The following is a 20,962-nucleotide window of genomic DNA, read 5'->3' as shown; positions in this document are numbered from 1 at the left end:
GATATTTTGACGAAAAGCGCCTCATTTCAAGGTTGGTTAAGGTTAGGGTTGGGGGTAGGAGTAGGGTTAGCAACAGTGAGTTAAAAAACACCCTGTCAGGAAAATCTGACTCATTTTGTCACGGGAGCATGAAAAAAAAGGAAGACTGGGCTGCCTTGAAACACCGGCTGTGGAGGACGGCTTTTGGACTGTGGCTAGGCGGAGGAAGCCCTGTAGAGCTTGGTGCCCAGTTGTCGTACCCTGATCACACTCGCTACTGCGAACTGTGAATCGAAAAGTGACTTCCACTCCTGTCACCAGACCGAAACGCCAGACTTGAGTGATAGGGGATTCTATCACCCACAAAGTCAGGTTACAGATGCCGGCTGACGTTAAATGTATTCCTGGGGCCAGAGCTCCCGACATTGCACCCCATCTTAGGGTGCTGACCCTGCAGAGGGGAAGAACATGACATGAGATATTGTCACACAGTTATTCACGTCAGCACCGATGATGTCAGGATGAAGCACTCAGAAGTCACAAAAATGGACATAGAGAGGACTTGTGACCTTGCCAGAAAGATGTGTCGGCATCTATTAATAGTCTCTGGTCCCCTCCCCTCCCGGGGTACTGATGAGGTGTGGCAGGCTGGCATCGTTAAATAGATGGCTCGCGCAATTTTGTAGACAACAAGGCTTTAGCTTTATTGATAACTAGCCTTCGTTCTGCGGCTGCTGTGGCTTGCTGATGCCGGAGGGCCTCCACCCTACTGGGGAAGGTGCCGCCATCTTGTCTGCGAACATAGACAGAGCTCTACAGGGAGGGTAACATTAGGAATTTACAGCAGGCCACAGAGCAGGTGATTAGAGACCCTGCAAGGCTTATGACAAATGTGGGTGTGGAATTCATTAGTTTAGCGGGGAAATTAGTGCAGAAAATCCACTATGGTGATAGTGCACTTTATCTGCCAGGGAGGGAAATTCAACAAGTTGAGACCGTGGCCTGCTTCCATAGACGTGTCCATAAAAATCATAGCGGGATATGTTTTGCAAACTTAATACCCATTACTACATTGGATGATGCTGAAACTGAGGATGGCCCAGTGGTTGTTCCAGCAATAGCAAAGATTTCGTGTCTGCTACCTACAATGTGCATGAAATGTCTCAAACCTAAACCTACTTCTAGGCATCTTATATATGCTACTCTGGAACCACCCCTAAATCCAAACAGTTCAACTGTCAACCAAACTGAGGTCCTTAGTCTGGGTCTCATTAACATAAGATCACTATCCTCAAAATCATTGTTGATTAATGATCTAATTATTGATCATCACTTAGATATGATTGGGTTATGTGAAACCTGGCTTAAACCTACAGCTGTCCTCCCCTTAAATGAGGCCTGCCCACCAGCATATACATTTAGTCACAGCCCTCTTGATGTGAAGCAAGGCGGGGGCGTTGCTCTTATTTAGAAATCTAGGTTTAGCTTATTAGTTGTTGGGGGCACAAATATAACTTGTTTGAACATCTGATTCTCCGCTCTGCTCAGGATATTACGCATTGCCAAGGTCATAAGAAGAAGAATAAAAATCAGCTGTATTACTTTGTCACTGCATATAGGCCTCCTGGCCCATATTCTGAATTCTTAGATGAATTTGGTGCGTTCATCTCTAACTTGTCAACTAGTGCAGATAACATTCTGATTATTAGTGACTTTAACGGTCATATAAATAAGCCTTTTGATCCCCTCTGCAAATCATTTATTGAAATTGTGGATGCATTAGGATTTCGGCAATGCATTTCGGACTTGACGCACATTAATGGAAATAACCTGGATTTGGTTCTCGCACGTGGAATTGCTGTCACAAATATTGACATCATGCCTCTTACATCAGTGGTCTGTGATCACTCACTTATTAAGTTTACAGTTTCGCTGCCCTGTTTAGTGGAACAACAACCTTATATATCACTACCTCGATGCATCAACTCCTCAACTAAGACTGAATTCGAATCAAGACTGCCTGATGTCTTAGCTTCACATTTGACAAATACCCAATCAGTAGACAGACTTGTGGATATTAAATTCAGTGCTCAAAACTACACTCGACATGATTGTGCCATCTGTGTTAAAACCGCGCTCCCCCACAACACAGTCACCTTGTTTCAGTGATTACCTGCGTGACCTCAAGCATAAGGCTAGAGGTCTTGTGTAAGGCTTGTTCGACACGGTGGCAACACTTATTCATGGACAACCACCTGTAGTTCGCTCTCCTTTTACAACACAAGATTTCCTGGATTACTTTAAGAAGAAAATTGAAAACATGAGGTTAAACATATCCCAGCATGCCTTAACCCAGCCACTACACCCTGCTATTGAGGTGGGCTCCATTACTGAAGTATTACCTAGATTTACAGAATTTGATAGTATCTCACTAGGCATGCTGACAAAACTCGTAACATTGACAAAAAGCACAACCTGTTTATTTGATTCTATACCAGCAAAACTGTTTAAGGACCTGTAACCACTCTTAGGCCGACTGTGCTGGAAATTATTAATCTTTCTATAACTTCTGAATCTGTTCCTAAATGTTTAAAATCTGCAGTGATTAAACCATTAATTAAGAAACCTAATCTTGACCCGAGTGTACGAGGTCTGTTAGAAAAGTATCCGACCTTTTTATTTTTTTTCAAAAACTATATAGATTTGAATCATGTGCACGTGCATCAGCCAAGCTTGAACTTTCATGTGCATGCATGAGTTTTTCACGCCTGTCGATTGCGTCATTCGCCTGTGGGCAGGCTTTGAGTGAGCACTGGTCCACCCCACTCATCGGATTTTCATTGTCAGGTGAGGTGAGGATACTCTGGGCGTCACACAGATTAAGGAGCATTACAACCGGATTAAAGATGGCCCACAGTGGCGGAGGGCGAGCGGCCATCGACAGGCTGAAACGACCACATCATTTCCAAAGTGAATGCTGTAAGGATCCGAGACATCGTCTGACTAGCAGAGAAATTGCAGAAGAGGTGGACATCAGCACTTTTGCGGCACATTCCACTGTTACAGGAGATTTTGTAATGAAAGACGTGCGGAGGAATTTGCGCATCGGGAGTTTCTTCCTCAGAGGGAGTTTTCCTTACCACTTTTGCTCTGGGGGTTAGTAAGGTTTGTCCTTATTTGTGTGAAGCACCTTGAGGCAACTCTGTTGTGATTTGGCGCTATATAATGAAAATAAATTGAAAAATTGAAAAAATAGGCTGGCTACATCGTGAAGGTGTGACAGGGCCTTAAGCAGTTAATGCACTTGTTTTTGGATTGAAAGGTTCCCAATTCAGGGCCAGCTCTGCTTGTTCTCCATGTAATGTGGAGTTGCATCAGGAAGGGCAACCATTGTAAAACCTGTGCCAAATAAACATGCAGATCCATATCAAAGAGTAGCTTACTTGTGAAGAGCTTATTTTACTGTGTAAATTGAACTTTTTTTTTTCTGTACGTGAAACTCACGTTCTAACACAGCTTTTCCCAGTGGCGACAACAATGTACAGGGACACTGCATAACACATGTGCACCCCACAGGCTATGCCGCTACTTAACATAATGACTTTAAAATTCCAAAAATGTGCAAGATGGACAAGTAGGCATACAACTGATACATTTGTTGCAGTAGATTGTTGGCTGAGAGCATTGGAAACACTACAATAAAAAGTGACTCCACTTGATTTATTTTAATATCATCTCTTCAATTTGGGATTTTTGTGCATTGTTGGAGTGTACTTTTATTATTGGCATTTATTATTTTTCTTATTGGATTTTTGTTTTGTTTTGTTTTGTTTCTATTGTGCTTGATCCCTAGAAAAGCCCTAAAAATAGTTTTTATTACGAGGTCTGTTAGAAAAGTATCGGACCTTTTTATTTTTTTCAAAAACTATATGAATTTGAATCACGTGCGATTACATCAGACAAGCTTGAACCCTCGTGGGCATGCGAGAGTTTTTTCACGCCTGTCGGTTACGGCATTCGCCTGTGGGCTGGCTTTGAGTGAGGAGTGGTCCACCCCTCCCGTCGGAATCTCTTTGTCTGAGAACTTCCTAAGAGACTGACGCTTTGCTTGATCAAAATTTTTTCAAAAACTGTGAGGCACATCGAAGAGGACACCATTTGAGAAATTCAGCTGGTTTTCTGTGAAAATTTTAACGGCTGATGAGAGATTATGGACTGTTGCTGTCGCTTTAAGGACTGCCCATGGAGCGGGATGTCGCGACATGCCCTGAGCCGCCGCTGTCTGCCTGTTTCGAGCTGAAAGCTTCCAAATTTAAGCAGGGCCGCTGCTAAGGTTTTGGAGGCCCTAAGCATAACTGGTCAGGGAGGCCCCCCCACCCCCATACAAGAGACCCCCCCCCCCACAAACACACACACATAAAAGTTCTACTCAAACCGTTACTATTTATTAAAGCGTTTAAGTTTAGCATTTAAAGCTACATCCAATCAGCAAAGCCAACGCAACCTAACTTAAGCAGCACCACTGAACATTAAGTAATCAAAACAATTTAAACCTTTAACATGTACTTACCAGCAAGGGATGCACGGGCATCATCTTTTTGTTTCTTTTTCCTCTGTTTTTCAGCTCCAGACTCCTGCTGTCGATCATTGTTTAATTGTGGCATAGTGGCAACTTGTTGTCTCGTGTGAGAATCGAATGTGGGCTAGCAGTGCTACTTCAGTTAGGCGTAGGGTTGCCAGATTGGGTGTTTTCCCATCCAGTTGGTTTGTTTAGGGTAAAAATATGGCACTGGTCCTGGATGAGTTTTTTGTATAGAATTGCCACACACATTTTAAAAATCAGTTCAAATTGCTCAGGATTTAGTGCCTCCTTGCATTTTTGAGCATTTATTGGACTGGAAATCATCACATCTGGCAACCCTGGTTAGGCAACACAGCGAACAGAGAAAGACGCAAACAGGGCTGTACCATTTCAGGGAATTGGGGCGGGGGTTGATGGGGGCTTTATATTAGGCAAAAAAAAACTGTTAATTTGCCCCAATTAAGTAATGGGGTAGGGGCCTACACAATGTTTAAAGACAAAAACGATGGGCCTATTCATAAATAATTCATATTGATTTTGAAATGTAATAATCAGTGTAGCCACATTTACTTTGATAAAGTAATCCAGTTACTGATTACTGATTACTCCTTGAAAAAGTAACTTAGTTACTTTACTGATTACTCAATTGTAAAAGTAACTAAGTTAGATTACTAGTTACTTTTTAGTTACTTTCCCCAGCTGCCGACAACAGCCCACAGGCGAATGACGTAACCAACAGGCATGAAAAAAACTCGCACGTGATTCAAATCCATATAGTTTTTGAAAAAAATAAAAAGGTACATTAGTTTTATCACAGACCTCGTATTATTATTATTACTTCTATTAACTGAAAACAGCCAGTATGCTCTGTGTAAGCCTGATCCTGTCAGTTCTCAGCTACTAAGCAGAGGGCATCCTGGTTAGTACTTAGATGGGAGACCAGTTTGGAAGACCAGGGGCTGTGTGTATTTCTCCAAATAAAATTGGAATTGTGTCATGAAGTGCATCTGGCATGATTCAGTGCAGTCAGCTAGCTGTTCCTAGTACAGCACTCTTCTGGACAGAGACCTCTGATGTTGTGTCTGGAACGTGATGGAGCCACTCTTCCAGTTTGAGGGTTTGAAGGACAAAAATGCCCCGTTGTTTTCCTCCAGAAGAATTGGTGAACATTCCTATGGCCTTGGTGAACATTCAGCTGCCTTCTTCTTATCTTTTCCAACTCCAGCACACACGGACAGAAACTGACTCATTTGACTCACACATGGACAGAGACTGAAAGCATGCTCCCACCTCCCCCCTACCACCTCCTGTCCTCATCCCACACCCCATCCGGCCCCCGCTCACGCCACTCCCTTCCCCCTCCGGGGTGCTGCGCAGCTTTAGCTGTTGTAGGTCCCCGTTCCCTCCCCAAGCTGGCGGCGGCACGACTGTATGTTGCTGCGGCTCCCCCACATTCACATCACCTCAATTCGGAATACGGACTGTTTCAAGTTTAGTGCACAGAAACAATATCAAATGTACAGTTGTGCTCAAAAGTTTACATACCTTAGCAGAATTTTTGCTTTTTTTGGCCATTTCTAAGAGATATGAATGACAACACAAAACCTTTTTTTTCACTCATGGTTAGTGGTAGGATGAAGCCATTTATTGTCAAACAACTGTTTCCTCTTTTTAAATCAAAATGACAAGAGAACTACCCAAATGAACCTGATCCAAAGTTTACATACCCCTGTTCTTAATACTGTGTATTGTGTTGTGTGTTGGGGGGTTTGGCTGGATGTTTTTGTGTTGTTTTCTTTTCTTTGCTCTCCAGGTGGTATGCAAACTGGTTTTTGTCTATGGAGAAGGTGCTGGCAGAAGAGTCCTTCACCCTCATCAGCATTATTAGCTGCACCTGTGGAGGATGTTCACGTGCAGGCCTACTGACTCGCAGCACCTGTGGATGATGCTCACGTGTAAACTTAAAGACTTTCAGCTGAAGCCGATAATGAGATGGCGTTCTGCATTTAAGCCATGAGTGGTTCAAGCAGAATTGCCGGGAACTCGACCTTGTGACGTTCGTTTGTGAGACGCTGAGGACCGCGCCAGGGTTTTACACATCGTGCCTGTGAAGGAGGACGGGTGAGGGACACATGCTGTCAGCACACATCAGAGGTGATTATTGTCTGAATGATCGTTAATAGTAATTTGGCATTTTGTTACACAGTATATTTGAACATTGATGAGAATTGTGCAGTTTGCTTCTCACTGCCGTGGCGTACGGACTGATGATCCTCCACCTGTTGTGAGAGACTGCTCATTTACATAAAGCTTAAATTCAGACCTGAATGTGTTGCTGATAGTGTGTGCCTCTGAAAGATATTTGCTGTAGCTCTGTTGACTTACCTCACCTTTTCCATCCTTCACATAGTCAGTTTGTCATGTCCACCTGGGGGGTGTTTGGCGGTGAATCTGAGTCCAGAAGCGCCGAGGCTTCGATCCTTTTGGGTGCTGGAGAGCGCGCCATCCTTCACTCTGCCAGACAAACCAAATATTTATGTTGTACACTAATTATTACAGTGGAGGGGAAATAAAATCGTTTTGTTTGTGGAACCGCTTTCTGGTTATTTAGCGCTGGGTTCGGTCAGACGTTGGTCCGCTCCTCAACCTGCGTCTGCACATAACAGTAGTTCCCGGCCATTCCAAAATGGACCCAGCGGCAGAAGCGATTCCGTTTGCTGAAAGAGTTCAAGAACACTTGGAGAAAATATGGGAGCAATTACAGCATCTCGCAAACCAAATTAAACAAAAAGATGCCCGCGTTACGGAGCTTGCAGCGCAAGCCGTTCTGCTTCCTGCTGCTCCAGCTGCGGCACCATCGATACCGGTGCAGATAACTCCGTCACCCAGAGATTCGGCTTCCGAACCAATCATTTGTCATCTGGAGCCTTATGCGGGAAACGTTGAAGCCTGTGCTCCGTTTTTGATGCAGTGTTCTCTGGTTTTTGCTCAGCGACCGGCTTCTTTCTCTTCTGATGGTAGTCGTGTCTCATATGTGACAAATTTGCTCCGAGGTGACGCTTTAGCTTGGGTCACTGCGTTGTGGAGTAATAACTCTCCATTGTTAGGATCCTTTAAGGATTTCTCTCGGGAGTTCCGCTTGGTTTTTGACCATCCGGTGAAAACAAATACCATTGCCCAACGGTTGCTGAATCTCAGGCAGGGGAGGCGGAGTGCGGCGGATTATTCCGTGGATTTCCGAATTTTTTCTGCTCAGTCCGGTTGGAATGCTGCAGCTTTAAGAGGAGTGTTTGTAGATGGTTTGAACGATCCATTAAAAGACAAGCTAGCAGTCCGTGACGAACCAAAAGATTTAGATGAACTAATATCTTTGGTTATTTGTCTAGATGATCGGATAAAGCGTGGACGCGAGAGAGGACGGACATCAGAGTGGGTTTTTTCGTCTCGGGGCTTTCCCTGACACAGATCTGGGCTGCCTCTTCTTCGCCCCACTGAGACTCCTCCGACGGGACTTCTGGCTCCTCTTGCGGATGAGCCCATGCACCTCAGACGAGCTGAAGCTGCCATATTGCCCCGGTCACATAAGCGTCAAGAAAGATAGTGATGACGTATCTCCAGGTGTTCTGGGACAGGCATAAAAATGGACACACACAAAAAAAAAAAAAAAAACCCTTTGGTTGTTTAGTTATTTGGGCTATTTTTGTTTTTTTTTGTAAGGGGTTATAAATTGTTTGGGGATTTAGAGGCGGTTCCGGAGGAGTGAACGACTGGCAGTTCGGGGCTCGGCTGGACTCAGGTAATCGTTTGTTTTCATTATTTGGACTTAGGTATTTTCTGTTTGAGGATTGGGTCATTTTGTTTTGTTGTTTTTTATTTCCCTGCTTCCCTAACCCCAACCTCACATTGCTCTGAGACCGTTTTGTCTTTTGGGTTGTGGGGTGGTGCAGGTTGGTCATGCTGAGCATTTCTCAGAAGACCTCTGCACCTGGGGGGGGGTTGTCAGGGGCGTTTTTTTGGGTTTGGTTAGGGCCCGGTTCCTCTCCAGCCCCGGTGGGCCTTTGACCGTTCGTCATTGGTGTTACCGGGGTGTGGTGCAACGGGAACATACCTCAGTCAGAGTGGTGGGCCGATCTGTTGCCGTTCGCCATTTCGGTAGTTCCACCCCTCCCGATAGGCTCGTGGTATGGTCGGGTTGGGGCACCGGACGTCTTTCCGGTTTTCAGCTGCGCTTCGGGGATGGACCGGGTTAGATTTTCCTGTTTCCTTCCCCAGCTTAGTAGTTTTGTGCCGTTCGCCAAAATTGGGCTAACGATAGGCTCTGGGAGTGATCTGGGGTCTTTCGGGGTGCTGGGGGGGGGTAACAGGGTTTGACAGTTGTGTTGTGTGGGCCGCTGAAGAGGAGGTACTGCTGGCCCACCACCACCAGAGGGCGCCCTGCCTGGAGTGCGGGCTCCAGGCACCAGAGGGCGCTGCCGCCTCACAGGAGCAGCCGGGGTGACAGCTGTCACTTATCATCGACGACAGCTGTCATCAATCATCGGATCGACAGTGGTATATCAGCAAGACGGCATCTCCACCTCATTGCCGAGATATCGCTCTACCAAAGAGGTAACTTCTCAGCTGACTGTGTTTTTGAATAACTGTTGCTTGTGTGAGTTGGACAGCATTTATTCTGTTCCTTTTTTCGACGAGAGGTGGAGGTGGTTTCCCACCATACGTGTTGCTGGGTGCACACGCACCCACTTCTAACTGTGTTTGCTCATCGCCAGCAGTACCAGATCCGACACGCGGAGGCAGTGGCCACCTGGGAGTTCGGGAATTGGCGGCTCCAGTATTCCCGGGGTTCGTGGCGGAGGAAATCGTGTGGTTCCGGTTCGACTTCGGACTGACATCTCCTATCTTCGAGCCTGCCCACATGACATTTTGTATTTGAGCTTATCTAATATTGTAATCTGTTGTTGTTGTGCACTTTCACAACAGTAAAGTGTTGTATTTGGCTTTATCCATTGTCCGTTCATTTGCGCCCCCTGTTGTGGGTCCGTGCTCTCACACTTTCACAACAAGTTGTTTTATTTTGCCCCCGGGGTGTTTTAATGAAGTCCGCCGGGGGTTGGATTTTTGTGTTGTTATGTTTCCTTCCAGGTTCCACCTCCAGGGTCGATGGGACGGTCCTCTGGGGGGAATTGATTGTGGGGCCGATTAACCAAGTGTGGCCGGGTCTGGGGTTCCTGGGTTGTGGGGAGGGTGCCTCCTGGGGTTGATGGTACGGTCCTCTGGGGGGCGCTGTTCCTCCGTGTAAACCTGGGGACCTCTGTAAGATTCCGGTTTTGGTTGTTCTCTCCTGGAACTGGCGGTAAAGGTCTTCTGGGGGGGTGGGCTCTGCATATCGTTCTGGGGGGGGGGGGTTGTTTGTTATTTTTCTTTGTGAATTTATGTTTGTATTGTGTTGTTGGGGCTGTGTTGGGTTATTGCATTTGGGAGTTTTTCTTTTCTTCCCGGGGTTGGATGGGACGGTCTCCTGGGGAGGGTTTGGGTGGGTTTTGTGTTTTTCTTCTATGTTGGGTTGTATATGGGACTTGTTTGGGGTTTTTGTTGATGCCAGCCGGCCTTCCAGCCGCGGTGCCCTGTCCTGCCGTCTGCTTTCTGTCGTGGACCCCGGAGGGAGGTGTTGTTCTCGGGCCTGGTCTGTTCGGTCACCGGGAGGCTTCCCGTTGATGGGGGGGTACTGTTGTGTGTTGGGGGGTTTGGCTGGATGTTTTGTGTTGTTTTCTTTTCTTTGCTCTCCAGGTGGTATGCAAACTGGTTTTTGTCTGTGGAGAAGGTGCTGGCAGAAGAGTCCTTCACCCTCATCAGCATTATTAGCTGCACCTGTGGAGGATGTTCACGTGCAGGCCTACTGACTCGCAGCACCTGTGGATGATGCTCACGTGTAAACTTAAAGACTTTCAGCTGAAGCAGATAATGAGATGGCGTTCTGCATTTAAGCCATGAGTGGTTCAAGCAGAATTGCCGGGAACTCGACCTTGTGACGTTCATTTGTGAGACGCAGAGGACCGCGCCAGGGTTTGACACATCGTGCCTGTGAAGGAGGACGGGTGAGGGACACATGCTGTCAGCACACATCAGAGGTGATTATTGTCTGAATGATTGTTAATAGTAATTTGGCATTTTGTTACGCAGTATATTTGAACATTGATGAGAATTCTACAGTTTGCTTCTCACTGCCGTGGCGTACGGACTGATGATCCTCCACCTGTTGTGAGAAGCTGCTCATTTACATAAAGCTTAAATTCAGACCTGAATGTGTTGCTGATAGTGTGTGCCTCTGAAAGATATTTGCTGTAGCTCTGTTGACTTACCTCACCTTTTCCATCCTTCACAGAGTCAGTTTGTTGTGTCCACCTGGGGGGTGTTTGGCGGTGAATCTGAGTCCAGAAGCGCCGAGGCTTCGATCCTTTTGGGCGCTGGAGAGCGCCGTCCTTCACTCCGCCAGACAAACCAAATATTTATGTTGTACACTAATTATTACACTGGAGGGGAAATAAAATCGTTTTGTTTGTGGAACCGCTTTCTGGTTATTTAGCGCTGGGTTCGGTCAGACATTGGTCCACTCCTCAACCTGCGTCTGCACATAACATATTGCCCCCTTTAACATCAATGACAGCTTGGAGTCTTTTGTGGTCGTTGTGGATGAGGCTCTCTGATGGTGAAGCTGTCACTGAATATGTTTCGGACTTTATTTACATCAATTACAAAGAAATACAAACAAAATGGCACTCTATGATAAATCTGCATGGAGTAGACAGTTCTCAAAAACTGAGTGAATGTGCAAGAAGCAGAAGAGTGAGGAAAGCCACCAAGACACCTCAGAAGAAGTTATGGGCTTATGTGGCTGTGATTGGAGAAATTATGTGCAGTGCAAGCTTTGCATTTTGTATCACTACTCTTAGCTTCACAGTAGAGTAGAGCAGAGAAGGATTTTCTTTTACCAAAACAGATCAAATCTAGGCTTGCATCTCAGATGTACCTTCTGGCAATCTGTAGCTAAACTTTCAGGTCTTCTTTTTAAGAAAATCCTCCTCTATACCACTTCATCATGAAGATGGATAACTGGTGATAAAAAATGCAAAGCTTGCAGTGTGCACAATTTCTCCAATCACAGCCACATAAGCCTATAACTTCTTCTGGGTTGTCTGGGTGTCTTGGTGGCTTTCCTCACTCTTCTACTTCTTGCACAGTCACTCAGTTTTTGAGAACTGTCTACTCCATGCAGATTTACCATAAACTGCCATATTGTTTGAATTTCTTTGTAACTGATGTACATAAAGTCTGAAACATATTCAGTGGCAGTTTACCATCAGAGAGCCTCATCCACAATGACCACAAAAGAGTCCAAGCTGTCATTAATGTTAAAGGGGGCACTACACAGTATAAAGAACAGGGATATGTAAACTTTGGATCAGGTTCATTTGGGTAGTTATCTTGTCATTTTGATTTAAAAAGAGGAAACACGGTTGTTTGACAATAAATGGCTTCACCCAACCACTAACCATGAATGAAAAAAAAAAGTTTTTGTATTGTCACTCATATTCTCTTAAAAATGGCCATAAAAAGCAATATCAATCAATCAATCAATTTTTTTATATAGCGCCAAATCACAACAAACAGTTGCCCCAAGGCGCTTTATATTGTAAGGCAAGGCCATACAATAATTATGTAAAACCCCAACGGTCAAAACGACCCTCTGTGAGCAAGCACTTGGCTACAGTGGGAAGGAAAAACTCCCTTTTAACAGGAAGAAACCTCCAGCAGAACCAGGCTCAGGGAGGAGCAGTCTTCTGCTGGGACTGGTTGGGGCTGAGGGAGAGAACCAGGAAAAAGACATGCTGTGGAGGGGAGCAGAGATCGATCACTAATGATTAAATGCAGAGTGGTGCATACAGAGCAAAAAGAGAAAGAAACAGTGCATCGTGGGAACCCCCCAGCAGTCTACGTCTATAGCAGCATAACTAAGGGATGGTTCAGGGTCACCTGATCCAGCCCTAACTATAAGCTTTAGCTAAAAGGAAAGTTTTAAGCCTAATCTTAAAAGTAGAGAGGGTGTCTGTCTCCCTGATCTGAATTGGGAGCTGGTTCCACAGGAGAGGAGCCTGAAAGCTGAAGGCTCTGCCTCCCATTCTACTCTTACAAACCCTAGGAACTACAAGTAAGCCTGCAGTCTGAGAGCGAAGCGCTCTATTGGGGTGATATGGTACTACGAGGTCCCTAAGATAAGATGGGACCTGATTATTCAAAACCTTATAAGTAAGAAGAAGAATTTTAAATTCTTTTCTAGAATTAACAGGAAGCCAATGAAGAGAGGCCAATATGGGTGAGATATGCTCTCTCCTTCTAGTCCCCGTCAGTACTCTAGCTGCAGCATTTTGAATTAACTGAAGGCTTTTTAGGGAACTTTTAGGACAACCTGATAATAATGAAGTACAATAGTCCAGCCTAGAGGAAATAAATGCATGAATTAGTTTTTCAGCATCACTCTGAGACAAGACCTTTCTGATTTTAGAGATATTGCGTAAATGCAAAAAAGCAGTCCTACATATTTGTTTAATATGCGCTTTGAATGACATATCCTGATCAAAAATGACTCCAAGATTTCTCACAGTATTACTAGAGGTCAGGATAATGCCATCCAGAGTAAGGATCTGGTTAGACACCATGTTTCTAAGATTTGTGGGGCCAAGTACAATAACTTCAGTTTTATCTGAGTTTAAAAGCAGGAAATATGATTGCCACATTGATTACAACTGTGGTCTTCTTTCATTTGTCAACCATCACTATATGTGGTTGGTTGGCCGGCCAGCAGATGCTTGACTGGCTGGAAATTGAAGTCCCACAGGACCTTAGCCCTGTTGTTCTCTGTCATCTTTGGGGGCATCTCCCATTGGGACTTGGGGACTTCTAATCCATATGCGGCACAGATGTTCCTGTAGATGATTCCCAACACTTTGTTGTGGTTCACAGTGTACGATGCCCTAGCGTCTATCTTGCATCCTGCTACTATGTGCTGGACTGTCTCTAGGGCACATTTGCACAGCCTGGAACTTGGGTCCTGTTGGCCGTGGCAGACTCCTGCCTCTATAGATCTGGGCCCATATCCATGAAGCAACTCGGAGCCTTCTGAAAGAGCTCTTAACTTAGTCTAAAATTTCATGGCAAGGAATCTTAGCCTAAGAGTGAGCCAGCAGGTGTCTAAGAGGAAGTCTGAGCAAGGAGGGGACAGAAACTCCTATCTTTGTGAGGAGGTGAGATTAACCCCATTGCTAGGTATGACACAGCCATCTAATAGCTGTGATTGGTTGTCACGGATAGGGGAGGAGAAATAAAAAAACAAATGCACTCCGCCCACCTAGGCATGAATGGACAGTGAAATGAACCGATCATATAACCTGAACTGCACATGTAATCGTGAAGATAACTTTGTTATGATAATTGAACACAGCAAAATTAAATGAATTGTTACACAGCTTGAAAATGTGCCTCATTCACATGCCGAATATCTATATATTAAAAGCGTGCGTGCGTGCGTGTGTGTGCACAGAGTGCAATGGTACCAAATGTATGGAACCAAATTTGCACCCTAATGGAACCAAATTGCACTATAAATGCAAGGCAACACAAATGGACAAATAATCCATGTCATGTGACATACAAAGTACCAATCAAATGACAAGGATCCACTCAGCCATTATATAACATAAAATAATTACCTAGATCAAGCAGGTACCATGTTACTGACTCACTGTCAAACTACATATGGAGAATATCTCTGCTTCTTCTCTGTCATTTCTGCCATCTTCTCTACTTAAGACTCTTTGGCTTCTTCAAAGTCTCCCTCCCTACTCTTACCAGTTTAGCACCTTAGGAGCCCTCTTCAGGCCTAAGGTGCTTTATGGACAACTTTCATCTTACAAAGGGAAAATTCTAAGAAATGTCTAAGAATTTGAGGAATTCTACGATTTTTCTTATAATATCGTCACTAGGAGCTATTTTTAGCCTTAGAATGCTTTGTGGATAGGGCTTGTTCTTGTGCTGCCATGATCAGAGCCTCTGTCCTGTCCTTTAGACCGGCATTTTCAAGCCACTGGTAAGTCTTCTTAATTCCATCCACTTCCTTTATTTGTTGATGGTGGAAGGGCTTGGTCTTCCATGATATCTCGTCCTCATGTTCCTTATCACTGTCTGTGTTTAGCTGTCTAAGGCATTCTTGGAGCACCTGATCTGAGGGGGGCCATCTCATTGATGTATACATGGATGCTCCTTGTCTCATCCTGGATTGTGGTGCTGACACTCACTAATCCCCACGTTCCCTCCTTCCATAATTCATAGATCCTCAGGGTGCTGGACTTTGGGTGGAAACTTCTATGCATTGTGAGATTTCATGTCATGTTCACTTCTTATCTTAGCCCCCAGATGTCTCTGCCTAGCTGATTATCCGTGTGAGCAGTCGCAGATGTACATTTGTTAAAATAGGCTTTGTGTACAATTTCTAGGTTCTGATGTGATCAGTGGTGGGCACAGTTCCGATAATCCGATAATTATCGACGATAATGTTTTCATTATCGGATTATCTTTTTAGATAACTTTAAAAACCACTATCGGACTAATTAGCTTGCGATAAACTTTTGTCCGATCATTTTTAGACCGATAACGTGGTAAATAAAGCTGAACAGCTACAAACATTTATAAAATTTAAAATCAGTTGAGTACCTACCTGTTAAATGTTTCATAGCTGATGTGTAGTTCTACCCTCTGCAAAACAGAGAAGAGCTGCTTCAAGAAGAAACCACTTTATCCTCTGCAGGCACAGGAGAACTGGTCCCCCCCCCCAAAAAAAACTAATTTCTTTTAACCCCATATTAATACAAGGACAATATCTCCCAAGTCATCCAGAGGCATACATTTTTAACTTTTGGTTCAACTTTTGACAAAACTAATTTCGGACAAGTTATTTAAATTAACGTCATGTCTGAAGTTTTATAAAGTGAAAATATCAGCTATATGGTTTACTTTTAAAGTAATGCGCTAATTTTTAAGGTTTTAGTGTGGATATGCTGTGTCCAGGTGCATTATGGGTGATAGGGTAATCTCAGTACGCTCACGACATGAGAAATGCATTTGAAACACTCTGATCAGGCTCTATGGACAACAGCATTAAACTCTAGTGCGTAAAACTCTCCTAAATATATTCTCTGGGTTTACAGATGTTGTGATTGTGTCTGCATTAAAAATTCCACGCATCTTAAATGTAGCAGACACGGATTATATGGAATTTTGTTTTGGCAAGTTTTCAAGGTCTCTACTGCCATCTACTGGCCAGTAGTGTTCATGGCAGTATTGGCCCTGAAGCTGGGCTGATATATTTTCAATCACTGTGATTGGTTCCACCTCAAACTGTATCACAGAACCGCAAGGTGTAAAAGTTCAGAGCGCCTGATTTATGTTCTCACACACATTGTACGTTCAAAAACCACACGTCGGACTCGTGTTTCCAGACGCAAAATGTAAACAGAAGCTTTTTTTTTTTATTTAATTTACAAAAACTCTCGATGTGAGACATCAAAGTTTTAAAAAAAGTTACAAGACAGGTCTGCGGTGCTTGCACAGGCACAGTGCGAGAGGTTGGATGCTTGTAGCACTTCAGCAGCGGGATACCCTCACGACAGCTGACCAGGCTTGATTTTCATCTGACCATACGATCGCCAATCAGGAGGTGGTCGTGAGATGTTAAACGCAGCTCATTACTCCATGTATACTAAACGATGCAGGATGTGCGATTAACCTGAAACTCAGTGCGATCCAAAAAAATCTCAGACGGTTATTTAATTAGAACTTGGCTTGTTTTTTTTTTGTTTTTTTTGAAAATGTCTCTTTTTACAAATAAAAAAATGGAATATTTTACAAAAGCACATTTATCTGTAAACACCAACACACGACACACGTCACATTAACGTGTTGGTTTACATAATGAATGACTGAACCAATCAGTGTTTAGCGGAAGCACATTTTACCCAGAATCCTTTGCGATCTGTCTGTGTTTGTTACAGGACTTCATAATTAGTGCATTATTCAACATTAAAAGACATATGGTATATTTTAACTTTGTACAAATGACAGAATTGACATTAATGGAGTTATTCTATCAATATTCATTTTATTTAAACACCAAACCATAATTCAGCATTGCTTTATTTTCCAAGACCTCCGTCTGACGGGAGAGTTGAGTTTCATGGCTTCTTTCAGCCTGCTGCTGTGTTGGAAGCCATGTAGTAAACAAGCGCTTCCAGCAGGGAGCAAGATGTTCAAAGACGGAAGTGCAGACTCATTGTTTGGGTCTGTTGTCGCTTTTGATACTACCAGAAGCGATCATGGTGTTAAAACTCAAATTCAGCTTGTTAGTAGTTGCAAATGTACCAGAGACAATACTGGAATTTATCGGTTATGTGTAACTTCCGATACATTTTTGGATGGTTTATTGTTTTATCTTTATCAAAGATCATTTTTCAATTATCTGTTATCAAAGTTAATTTTTTGGTTATCTGTGCCCACCACTGGATGGGATAAATAAAATATATACATTAAAAAGGATTGCATTTGATTGAATCACTCTTTTTCTAAGTCATCTGCAAAATGGTATCTTAAATCCTAAAATGAAACAGCATGCAATGCTGTCAGTTGCAAAGGAAAGACGATAGGTGGCGCACTGTAATGGTATTGATTTAGCAGTGCATTGATTTATTATCATCCCATTTTACGATATTGAGAACGTCTAGCTAGACATTACAAAACAGATGTAAAGGAAGAAAGCAGCATTTTGATGATACTTGCTGGCCTTTAATGAGAGCTTGGCTCATTTAGGCACTGGGTCTGCACACAGTGTGAAAAAAATTAAATGCCTGGGCTATTAATCAAGGAAATATGGTAATTTATATATATATATATATATATATATATATATAAAACACCAGCTACTGGTCAACCGAGCAGTACACCAGGACTCGAACACCATGCAGACCAATGTGAGCACAGCCTGGATTGAGTACAGGAAGGCCTATGACTCAATGCATCAGACATGGATACTGTAGTGCTTAGCAACAAGGCTAACAGTACACTGATGCCCTTCATCAGATAGTCAGTGGGACTGTTGAAGACATCAGTGGAGGCCAACTCCAAGGCAATCGCAACTGTAAGAGAAGTTGAAAGTTAAGTCCATAGTGGTCCTAGTGGTAATAGGAGCACTAGGAGCTGTAACCTCTAAATTGGAAGAGTTGAAAGGGAAAAGTATATCGAAAACTGTAGCGGCAATTGCCTACCCAGTACATTCACTCCTGTATCCAGTCAAATCCCAAACTACTTGTATGAGGCGTGGTAGGACCAGTGCTCCCAAGCCAGACCTGGATACCTGACCTAGATTACCCTAATGCGTGTTTCTATGAACTGGGCACTAAACCTTCTGGCTGGAACACAGCAATTCCCACTAGACATGGGCCAATAACCGGTTTCACGGTATACCGCAGTAAAAGTCATGGTATCAAAACCATTAAAATTTTATGTTATACCGTTCCTATGGTATGAGCGGATTATGAGAATTCTTGACAGGCAGAGCAGAGGCAGCCACTGCCCCCCTTGCCCTGGCACGCACCCGTGTCTCTGTTTACAAATAGGCAGCTAATGTTAGCTAGCTCTGCATCATGGCTGAAGGAGGTGAAGCCTGCTCTGAACTTTTCCCTCCATCTAAAAGGACACAGTCGGCTCTTTCGTTTTACTTTCTGCGGAATAGCCCTTCAAGCCAAAAACAGTGGCAACAAAGCACCGTATCTATGGCCTGTGTCGGACTCGGAGCGATTCAAGATACCCCTAAAGGATTACATGGAAGGAGTAAACTTTATCCCATCTTTGAAACCACTGAGAAGTACAAGCGGTGGACTCGAATCTGCCAAATTTCTCTCACAAACATGTTAAGAAGGACAAATACATCTATTCCAAGCACTTTGTTGGTGAAGCTGGGCCAATTTTGAGCATCCGGAGTTCCGGACCTTATTCCAGCCACGTTTCTCCCTAAGTACGTAAGTCATGTTTCCCATGGGGCAGATGCTACATGTTTAAAAGAGAGACTATTATTTTGGTATTTTCTCTAAAATTATCAGTGGTATAGTGCTCGTAGTGGTAGACATCGCGTCAATTAGTGCACCTGACTCACGCGTGCTTCATATGCAAATAGCCATAATGCTGTTAAAGCACATTTTAAAGCTATACATAATACCGTGAAACTGCGAAACCGTGGTATTTTTGCCCACGGATATTATACCATCTAAATCTCATACCGACCCATGCCTAGTTTCCACTACTATTTGCCCAAATGGAGTTGAGCATCTTTCTGCTTATGATACTCACACAGCTCTCAAAGTGGTCACACAAAGAGCAGGCAGCCTTCAGAAAAAACCAATAACCCTGAAGTAGCCACTGACACCAATGTCTTAACACACTAACTATATCAGCTCAGCGGTACAACGGCGCCAGCATTTTTAACCACACGTAGGCTTTAGGGAAATGAATCACATCGTGTTTCACTGTGTGTCAATCCACTTAGTGCGTGCATCCATGAGCCTGAGATAGAATAGAGGCAATGGCAGGTTGGTTTGAAAATCAAATCAGCTTACTGTAAGCATTGACAGTTGAGCTTATTCTGCATAATAGTCTCGAAATAGTTCACGATGAGTAATTTCCACCAAAAGAGAGAGAGAACCCGGCAGGTCTACTCAATAAGACCGCGGCCTACAGTATTGTGACACATTTTCCACAGTGGAAATAAGGAGTTAATGAAACCACTCAGAGACAGAGAGAGAGCGAGAAAGAGAGAGAGAGAGAGAGAGAGAGAATGAGTCACACATTCTTGATAAATGTAATTGTCGGGAAGACTTCAATTGCCGCCTCTGAAATATGAGATTTCAACAAAGGTCTTCAACACCAGCAGGCATATTACACTTGACATGTTATTAACACCCGCCCACTTCCCTCCGTCTGCCTCGCTCGCTCGCTTTTAGCTACAACTCTGTCTGCATGCATCGCTTTTTTCTTTCCCCGTGTTTTATCTCCCGTGCGATTCTTTTCTCCCTCTTGTTCCCCAGACCGACCATTAGGCCATAAAAGGCGATGTAAATTAATCCAAAAACAGTTAATTAAGAAGGCTTAGCTGCTGGTAAGGTTAAAACACACACACATACAGAACGTTCCCATAGAGCGTCCTCCCATTTTGTAATTAGTGTCAAGTGGCTTAGTCATTCAGAAAAGGAGGACAAATTGTCAAGTTTGATCTTTACTTTTTGTTTTTGTTTAGTTTCTGTTTAATGAAGCATCAATAATTATACAAATAGGTGACCTCTGATGTTACCCACAGTGGTGTCCAAAGGCAGCGATTCATGGGGATTCCACCTGTCAAACCCAGACTCTGCACTTTCAGAATAAAAAGGGGCAGAGAACATAAAGGCAGCAATGACAGGTGAGATCACAGTGTTCTGGTGATCAGTCTGCACACTGTGACGCCTGAAAGATCACAGTCAGTACAAGCAAACCAGCACATCTGGGTCCTGATTTACAAAGATCCCACATAACGAGTGCTAAATTGCGTGGGCATTCTGAGCTTTTGCGCATAGGGTTGTTGAACATTTTGCAGGCATTTTACTAAGAATAATTGCACACATGACAGTGGGTGGTAATGTTACATAGACACCAATGTGTAAATGAGGATTTTGTGTTGGTTTATGACAGTAACTGCAAAATAAAATTCAATCAGCCATTTGAGGTTATGTGCAACATAAGACATACACACATTTTAACTGAAAAAGTCATTTAGTGAACATTTACCGAATCAAAAATGAATTTTGCCTTGAAAAATGTTTGTCAAGGGAAGTGACAAACCACATTTAAGGTAATGATCTTCAAATGTGCATTCTCACAGCAGGGTGCAAATCACTCTGTTGTTAATATTCCCTTCACTTTCACATAATCATAGAGGACATGATATAGAAAGTCATTTCAGTATCTTATACATGTAGGTGGCTGTCCACCATCCTGATCATAGACTGTGGTGCTGACTGCTATGGGCTTAATGTGCCACGATATATCACTGTTAGTCGTGTTGGTTTTTGTTGTTGTTGTTGTTTGTTTGTTTGTTTGTGTTTTTATGTGCATGTGTGTTAAGAAATACTACTGAGTGAAAATAAAGAAATGCATATATGAACAGCTCGCAGGGAATGACTTTAAATCAGATTTATGTGTATCTACATTGATAAGGCAACACTGAGTAAGTTAGCAGGTTTCAAACGTGCTAAATTATGAGCTCTATTT

Source organism: Thalassophryne amazonica, chromosome 16 (assembly GCF_902500255.1).
Source record: "Thalassophryne amazonica chromosome 16, fThaAma1.1, whole genome shotgun sequence".
NCBI classification, from domain to species: Eukaryota; Metazoa; Chordata; class Actinopteri; order Batrachoidiformes; family Batrachoididae; genus Thalassophryne; species Thalassophryne amazonica.
Note: the sequence above shows the minus strand (reverse complement) of the source record.